Genomic DNA, 8155 nt, shown 5'->3' with positions numbered 1-8155 from the left:
CGAGGCAGGCAACCTCGGCAGGTCGATTGACTGGGAGAGATTCGCAGCCCTAAAGGCGCAGCTCAGGGAGCTGCAGGAGCAGAAGGCTCGAGCTTTCCTGGAGCGTGCGCATAGTGGCTTTCTAGAACATAATGAGACTTGTTCCGCTATGTTCTTTAAGTCGGTTAGGGCCAGGCAGAGTAGGAAGGTAATGCATGGAGTTAGGGAAGAAAATGGTAGTATAGTAAGTAAACCAGAGGAAATGGTCAGGGTGACAACTGATCATTTCCAAGGTTTATTTAAGGAAAGGGAAATAGATGTAGAGCAGGGAAAAGTGTTTTTAGAACACTTGTCCCGGCGGTTGCCAGAGGACATTAGAGACGTGATGGAGGCCCAGATCTCACTAGAAGAGGTTGAGAGCGCTCTTAGGAGGATGGGAAAGGGAAGGTGCCTGGGATAGATGGGCTGCCGCCTGAGTTTTACCTCAAGTTTTGGGGTATACTTGGACCAGTGGTTCTCGAAGTCTTGAAGGCCATCCTTGAGACGGGGTCCCAGGGGGATCAATGGCTGTTGGTGTGCTGTCACTTCTTTATAAGAAGGGGGAAGCAACTGACCTTGGCAACTGGCGGCCATTGACCATGCTGTGCGTAGATTACAAGATTCTTGCAAAGGTTTTAGCAGACCGGTTGCGCACAGCCCTTCCCTACGTCGTCCACGAGGATCAGACATGCGGGGTAGAGGGCCGCTCTATAAGATGGAACCTACAGTTGATCAGGGATTCCATCGCTTGGGTTGAAGATAGAGGGCTACCTTTAATGGTAGCAGCGCTAGATCAGGCGAAAGCTTTTGATCGCGTGAATAGATCTTTTCTATTCAGGGTGTTAGGTAGATTAGGATTTGGGGAGAAGTTTATAGGATGGATCCGTACTTTATATGTCGGAGCGGGGTGTCGAGTTAGTGTAAATAGTCACTTAGGTGACGTTTTTGACCTCTCGTCTGGGGTCAGGCAGGGATGCCCACTCTCGGCTCTCCTCTTCGTTCTGTACATGGAGCCTCTGGGGGCTGCCATTAGGGCAGACACAGGGGTGGAAGGCTTGTTGATCCCTGGAAGTGGTGGGCTGCGTGTTAAGATGATGCAGTACGCCGACGACACTTCCTTGCTGTTGTGCAAGGACTCGTGCCTGACAAGGTCCCTTGCCATCTTTGGAGATTTCACCCGAGCGTCGGGAGCAGTTCTGAACCATGCAAAGTCTTCCGTCAAGTTTTTCGGAAGATGGCGCGGTAGAACGGATGTGCCTGGGGGGGGGTTATCTCTCTGTGAAGGGGCCCTGAGGATTCTCGGGGTTCATTTTGAGACCTCCGGCTCAGCGACGCTAAACTGGAACATGCGTATCGCAGTGGTACAGTGGTAAATTGCCGGCTTGTCTGAGGAGGCCTCTAGTGAGGCTTGTGTTTCAGTTTATGTGGAGTGGCAGGTGCGAGTGGGTCGCCAGGGCACGCATGATCTGTCCCATCGGGGAGGGAGGTAGGGGGGTACCACATTTCCCCCTCAAGCTGGACTCAATTTTTGTTTCTTTCTTGTTAGCGGAGCTTGCTCAGCCAGTGATACACCCGTCCGGTTACCTCCTGCGGGTGTTCTTCTCGTATCAGGCGAGAAGCGTAATGGTGTGGTCTAACACGGGTCCTCGGGCGGAACAGCTGCCGTGGCACTTTGGTCATGCGGCCAAGTGGCTGCGTGCGCACCCCAAGGTTGAAGTTGCCCGAGTAGGTTTAGACCACAGGCACCTGTACGAGGAGGTCAGGCAGGCAGGGAGTCCTGCGCCCGTAGCGGGCATCTCGTCAGTGGTCTGGGAGGGAGTGCAGGCGCGGGGCCTGGACAACGGGCTCAAGGACCTGAATTGGTTGAGCCTTCATAAGCGTTTGCCGGTACTTTCCATCTTGTACCGGTATAGTTTGGTGCGATCCCCCACCTGTCCAAGATCTGCTTGTGGCAGGGAGGAGACTGTGCGCCATGCCTTCTGGGACTGTGCCTTTGCCGGACTAGTATGGGCTAGGGCACGGGTGATGCTAGGTGTGGTTAGGAGTGATTTTGTTTTGACATGGGCTAGGCTAGAGAGAGGCGTAGGGAGAGCAAAGGGAACGGATAGGGACAGGTTTCTGCTCTGGCTTCTCATGAGTCTCTTTAAAAAGGGACTGTGGGAAGCCAGGAAGAATTTAGTCAAGACAGGGAGAGATTGGGGGGTGGAAGGGATAGTGAGAAGGGTGGAAGGTGATTTGAGGGGGAGGATGAAGAGGGAGGAGAGGAAGTGGGGGAAGCATGCGGCACGGGAGAGGTGGAAAGGGGGTTTAGGGCTGGGAGTGTTAGAGTGAGTTTGGTAAGGGGATAGATTAGGGAAGGGGAGATGGGGTTAGGTATTGGTTAGGTATGACGGGGAGGGACGATGCTCCCCTGAGGTTTGTTTTTGTTTGATGTTTTTGTAAATAGAATTAAATTAAGAATGAATGAGAATTATGATTTTGTAATAGTATGAATGGTATTGATTGTAATAAATTATTTTAACCACGTTTTTGGTTTGCTTCCTGTCTTTAAGTTTGGTGTGGGTTTTTCTTTTGTTTGACGCTTCTTGGGCAGATTTAGTGAGTCATGGTGGGTGTCTTTTGGGTCCCAGTTGTTGTTACTAGTGAACTTTTAGTGGACACCCCCATAGTGTCTTTCAGAGCCCCTCCTAAAAAAACAAGCATATATTTTGGGTTGGATATTGCATCCAATTAATATTTTAAATCAATGGCATTTCCTTGGGGTGCTCATTCGTGTTTCATTTTTTTTTTTAAATACTTACTATACTTGTGTACTAAATATTCCTGTTTATTTTAATTGATTTTTCCCCCTGTGAAGCCATTGTGTTGCATCCATGTCTGAAATGTGCTGTATAGATAAAGATTTGAACATAAAACAAATTAACCCAGTGACTGACCAATCAACAGACTCTTGGTCCATCTTAGTATGAAAAACCGTATCAATCCCATTTTTCAAGACTGCTGAAGACGTGGTAAACACCACCCCCGGCTCTACCAGGGGCATGAGGTGGTCTCCCACAGCTCTGCTTATGTCATGTTCTGTGGCTTTGCTGTTCCATTTCTTGACTGCCCCTGCAACACAGAAACACATTTAGTCATATTATATACAACACTCAAAGTAATGGATATGGAGCATCTATGGCCTCATTTACACCTGGCACCTAAATGTGACTGTCATCTGATCACTCCAAGCTGCATTAGGTTCAGATCTAGCAGGATGGGCCTTTGACAGTCTGGATGCAGTCAGGCCACTGAATATAAATAAGCAACGTGAATGAGTGGGGAAATGTACATTCTACACAAATGACCTTCATAATAGCAAAGAACAAATGTGTGTGTCTGAGGGGAAATTTACTTTCATTCAGCTAAAAGGGTTGAGAAATTACACCAATATCAGTGGTCAATTTGCACTAATGTAAATAAACATAGATGGAACATATTACCTTTTGCTTTTGTGATGAACCACTAAGGCAACATAAATATTTACCATCTAAACCATGTGTGACCTCTCACCTCTCTGGCTGTAGAAGTGTTCTTCCTAAGCAGTCCCGCAACAGTTCTCTGACTGAGCTCCACCCTCACTGGGTCTTCAGGGGAGAGGAAGGCTGAGGAGGGATGGAAGGATGACTGGGTCAGTCAATAAAGTGTAGAGCTGCTGTCTGACAAAATCACTATTTTAGTAGTTCATTAAAGTACATGAGGCTTTATGACTGATGAATACCAACTATCAATCACTTAGATCATGTATTTCCAGATAGAGATACATCCCTGGGACGTTCCTAGCCCATTGAAGTTGACATTAAAAATGGATAAGGTAGGGGTTAAGGTTAGGGTTTACGGTAGGGATGTCCCAAGGATCCCAGATAGCATTGACCATCGTGCATTCTTCTGTCTCTTACATAGCAGGTGTAAAAGAAACACAGCCTAGACAAGTAGGCACGCAATGGATTATGGCCATTGTAGTTCATTATGTTTTATGAGCTAAACTATGTTGAATATTGGCCTGTTGGAAACTACAACTCTACCACATCACACAGTTCTGTCTGGATCTGATTTAGCTCTAGAGAACCCACAACTCCCTACTACATCACACAGTTCAGGCTTGATTTATCTCTAGACACTCGCTTGTTTGCCCCAATTCGGGTAACTGTTGATCTACTTCAGAGGAACTGTGTCTAGAGTGATTTCCTGTTGTTTTGACACCTCACTAGAAGACTAGAATAACTAGCTGTTGCTACAGAACGAGACAACCAATTCAGTTAGTCTGTGTCTCGTTCTCCACACATGTACTCATACCAAGATCATGTGTTTATCACATGTCTATATGCACAAGATAGTTTGACTATAAAATGCTTCTGAACTCCTTGTGTCATCGAGCTCTTGGCATTCCACCTCAGAGTGTAGGGTTGACCAGCTACATTATTGCAATTCTTATCAAATAAAGGTTGATTGTTTGAAGAAATGACAAAGTCTCTGATTGTTTAGAATTTCCACCACAATGTGCAGTAACAATGTTAGACCAGACTCATAATACAGAATGAATGACTGACTTCCCAGTGCAACATTAGTTCACCATCTCATACAGTATTGGAGCAGCAGCAGCTGACTTGATCGTTGATGCTACTCAGCATATTTGAATCTGAGAGTAAATAGAGCCGAATACACTCTAAAAATGAAGGGTTCAACTGGAGTTGTTCTCAGATCCCCTAAGAACCGTAGGGTTCTTGTCAATGAAAAACAGCCCAAAAGGTTCTTCAAAGAACTTGTTAGAAGGTGGGTTCATCGAGGAACCTCCGTTGTTGCTGGACTTCTTCCTGGAACTTCGCAATTACAACTGAAAACGCCAGTGGCAAGTTTGGATGCGACAACAGTTAAAAAGGTAAGTTGGGTTGATGTTTGGCTCTGAATATGTATCGAAATAATTTATATAATAATATAACATACTAATAATGAATAACGAAGACAATGATGGTTCTGTGAATAGCTTCCATAACGTTACTTTAGCTAATTAACGTAAATATTAGAAACCCGGGTTTGACCGTAGGCGTTGTATGAGCTACAGTACAGTACCGTTAGTTAGCTAGCTAACGTTATGTCCGAACTGTCTTGTTTTGCACACTATATGAATATTACACTAACTAGGCAGAACTAGGTTTGGATTATTTCCTGAACTATATTCTTTCCCATATATTGTATATCGTTTCCATAAAGCCAACATGGCTTTACACTGATTAACGTAAGTTTCCAATCTAGAGCAGTTCTCACTTTTGTGAGAATGAACTAACGACGGTGACCTGTCCAGACGAGATGTTACAACGAACTGAATCGTCAATGGAGGTCTTCCTCTTTATATAGCCTGCTACAGCATGCTATACTATTAACTTACAACGGGGCATTACGTTACATGTACAATACTATCCCATTTTGGAAACGTTACATGTACAATACTATCCCATTTTGGAAACGTCACATGTACAATACTATCCCATTTTGGAAACGTTACAAGTACAATACTATCCCATTTTGGAAACGTTACAAGTACAATACTATCCCATTTTGGAAACGTTAAATGTCCACCCCCTTGTGGGGGGAAATTAATAGCTTACTTCCTCTTTTTGTATAAAACGCCCTTCAGAATCCAAACACAGTATTGTCACGCAGCAAAAGTCAGCCTGATAAAATATTGAACAACTTGTGTACAAAGATATCTTGACATGTGATATTAGGACTGTATGGCAGTACTGTTACTGTATGTCAGTACTGTATTGGCTAGTGCTTTCTCCATGATGTTCTTCTATTTTGCATTACATTGAATGTCAATGCCATTTATCTTTCAATATTTATTTAATATATATATATATATATATATATATATATATATATATATATATATATATATATATAATGTTTTAATGCTTGTAATACTATTCTTTGACACATTTTCTCTTCCTTTGAAATCCTTATAGGACAGAACATGGACACAATGCAATTGGGATCAAGAAGGTACAGATGTTGTAGGACAGCTGCATTTGAAGTGTACATTTAACCTACCTAGCAGTCAATACAAACTGAAGTCTATTAGCATACAAATGTGTATAAATTATCTTTTCAGATCTTCTCAGAAATGAATCAAGTCCATGGAATGGATATAGACAAAAAGAGAATTCAAGGACTAGCAGAGGTAAAGAGGTGAGGCAGGGGTGAGGAGACCATCCTGCTATTTTGACAGTCCCTGAAGGACAATACAGAAGAGGTACTTTCTCTTATTCCTTCCCTTTCTCTAATGTATTTTGTAATAAAATTAGCAAGTGTAGTAAGATCATTGCTTTACTTTACTAGGACTGGAGACCACAGCAGCGATCCTGCTCTTGCCCTACCTCTTCAAGAGGACCCGAGTGGCCTTTATGTCAGTGACAAGGTATGCCTATGCACAAATCATCTGTTTCTTCATAAACATAGGTGTGCATGCTTATATAAAACTACAGCTGAACAGTTGTTCTGTTCTTTGTTAATTGTATGTGTATTAATCTTTTCTTACTTTTGTTGACACAGATTTCACCACTCTTCACTCCGTTACTGCACATCGGCGGAAATCCATTTCACCATGAGAGTGAAATCCCGCTGGCCTTTGATGGGGAGAACGTCCACGCCCTCGAGGACTTGGGGCTCTGCTACGACTGCATTTAAAAAATCCCTTAAATTTCCCAAAATGTCAGAAAAACACATATGTTCTTAAGTTACTGTGTTCTGGGGATAAGAGAAGTTGGGGTGAAGTTACCAGGACCGGTCATAAAGATGGCAAAATTCCGAACATAACTAAATGGATACGATATACACACTAAAGCTGAAAAATCTGTATTTAGCATCAAGTCTACAATATTGTTAGTTTACCTATGATTCATTTTTAATGTATGTTGTTTTTATTGTACATCATTATTCATATATATTTTTTAAATGTCATGAAAAGCCCTATACAAAGTAAATGTATTATTTATTATGGTCTGACATGTCTGCAGAAACTTTGCAATTTTGTAAAGTGTTTGTTTGGTAAACTGTTTTGTAAATATGAATTCATATTTGTGGTGCCACTAAATAAACAATTCATTATTTAAATCAATATTGTCATTATTATAATATATTTTTTTATAATGGAGGGTGGACAGGGAGTTTAAAAAAGGTTATTCGAGGAACCATTACACTTGGAACAACGGAAAGGTTCTTCTCCTGTGTGTGTCCACTCATGAGCTTTTAGGTCCCCTGATCGTGAAAATCTCTTTTCACATTTGGAAGCAGTGGTAAGGCTTTTCTCCTGTGTGTATTCTCTCGTGCCTTTTCAGGATAGCTAACAGGGTAAAAAGCTATCTACACCGGGAAGGCTTTTCTTCTGTGTGTGTCCACTCATGGCGTTTTAGATTCCCTAACCAGCTAAAACTCCTTTCACAGTGGGAGCAGTGGTGTCGTCTCGCTGGTTTGGGCGTCTCTGGGTCTGGTTCCCCTGAAGGACACTTCCTGCTGTCAGAGTCTGGTCTCTCTACTGCCAAAGACCAACAGTATCTAGTTAAACAGATACCTGAATGAAACCTCCACATGATAAAACTGTCTTCCTATGAGGTTTAATCTAGACTAGATCCCTCAATAAAAGATCAGAACTGGTCATCACAGAGTGGCTGTAGTGCTTTGTAGGCCGGGCAAATCCATTTGAATTCAGTACATTTTTGACAGAATCCTTTTTGATTTAAAAAAAGCTTTCCTTACATGTTTGACTATGGAAGAAGTGGTAAGAAAGGGACTTTTTGTAACTGAATGTAAAAACATTCATGAGATATACAGTACCAGTCAAAGGTTTGGACACACTTACTCATTCCATGGTTTTCCATTTTTTTACTATTTTCTACATTGAAGAAAAATAGTGAAGACATCAAAACTATGAATTTAAACATATGGAATCATGTAGTAACAAAAAAAAAGTGTTAAACAAATCCAAATATATTTTATATTTGAGATTCTTCCAGTAGCAACCCTTTGCCTTGACAGCTTTGCACACTCTTGGCATTCTCTCAACCAGCTTCACCTGGAATGCTTTTCCAACAGTCTTGAA

General features: G+C 42.6%; 1 long non-coding RNA gene across 1 annotated transcript; it reads left to right on the top strand.

The window, feature by feature from the left end:
- The first annotated feature begins 4707 nt into the window (after positions 1 to 4707).
- On the top strand, positions 4708 to 7060 carry LOC116356232 (uncharacterized). The gene is made up of 5 exons (XR_004204717.1): positions 4708 to 4936; positions 6024 to 6060; positions 6170 to 6310; positions 6397 to 6475; positions 6610 to 7060. It is a non-coding gene; the product is annotated as an uncharacterized LOC116356232 (long non-coding RNA).
- The last annotated feature ends 1095 nt before the right edge of the window (positions 7061 to 8155 follow it).

Source organism: Oncorhynchus kisutch, linkage group LG21 (assembly GCF_002021735.2).
Source record: "Oncorhynchus kisutch isolate 150728-3 linkage group LG21, Okis_V2, whole genome shotgun sequence".
NCBI lineage: Eukaryota > Metazoa > Chordata > Actinopteri > Salmoniformes > Salmonidae > Oncorhynchus > Oncorhynchus kisutch.
This window is presented reverse-complemented; position numbering and strand designations above follow the sequence as displayed.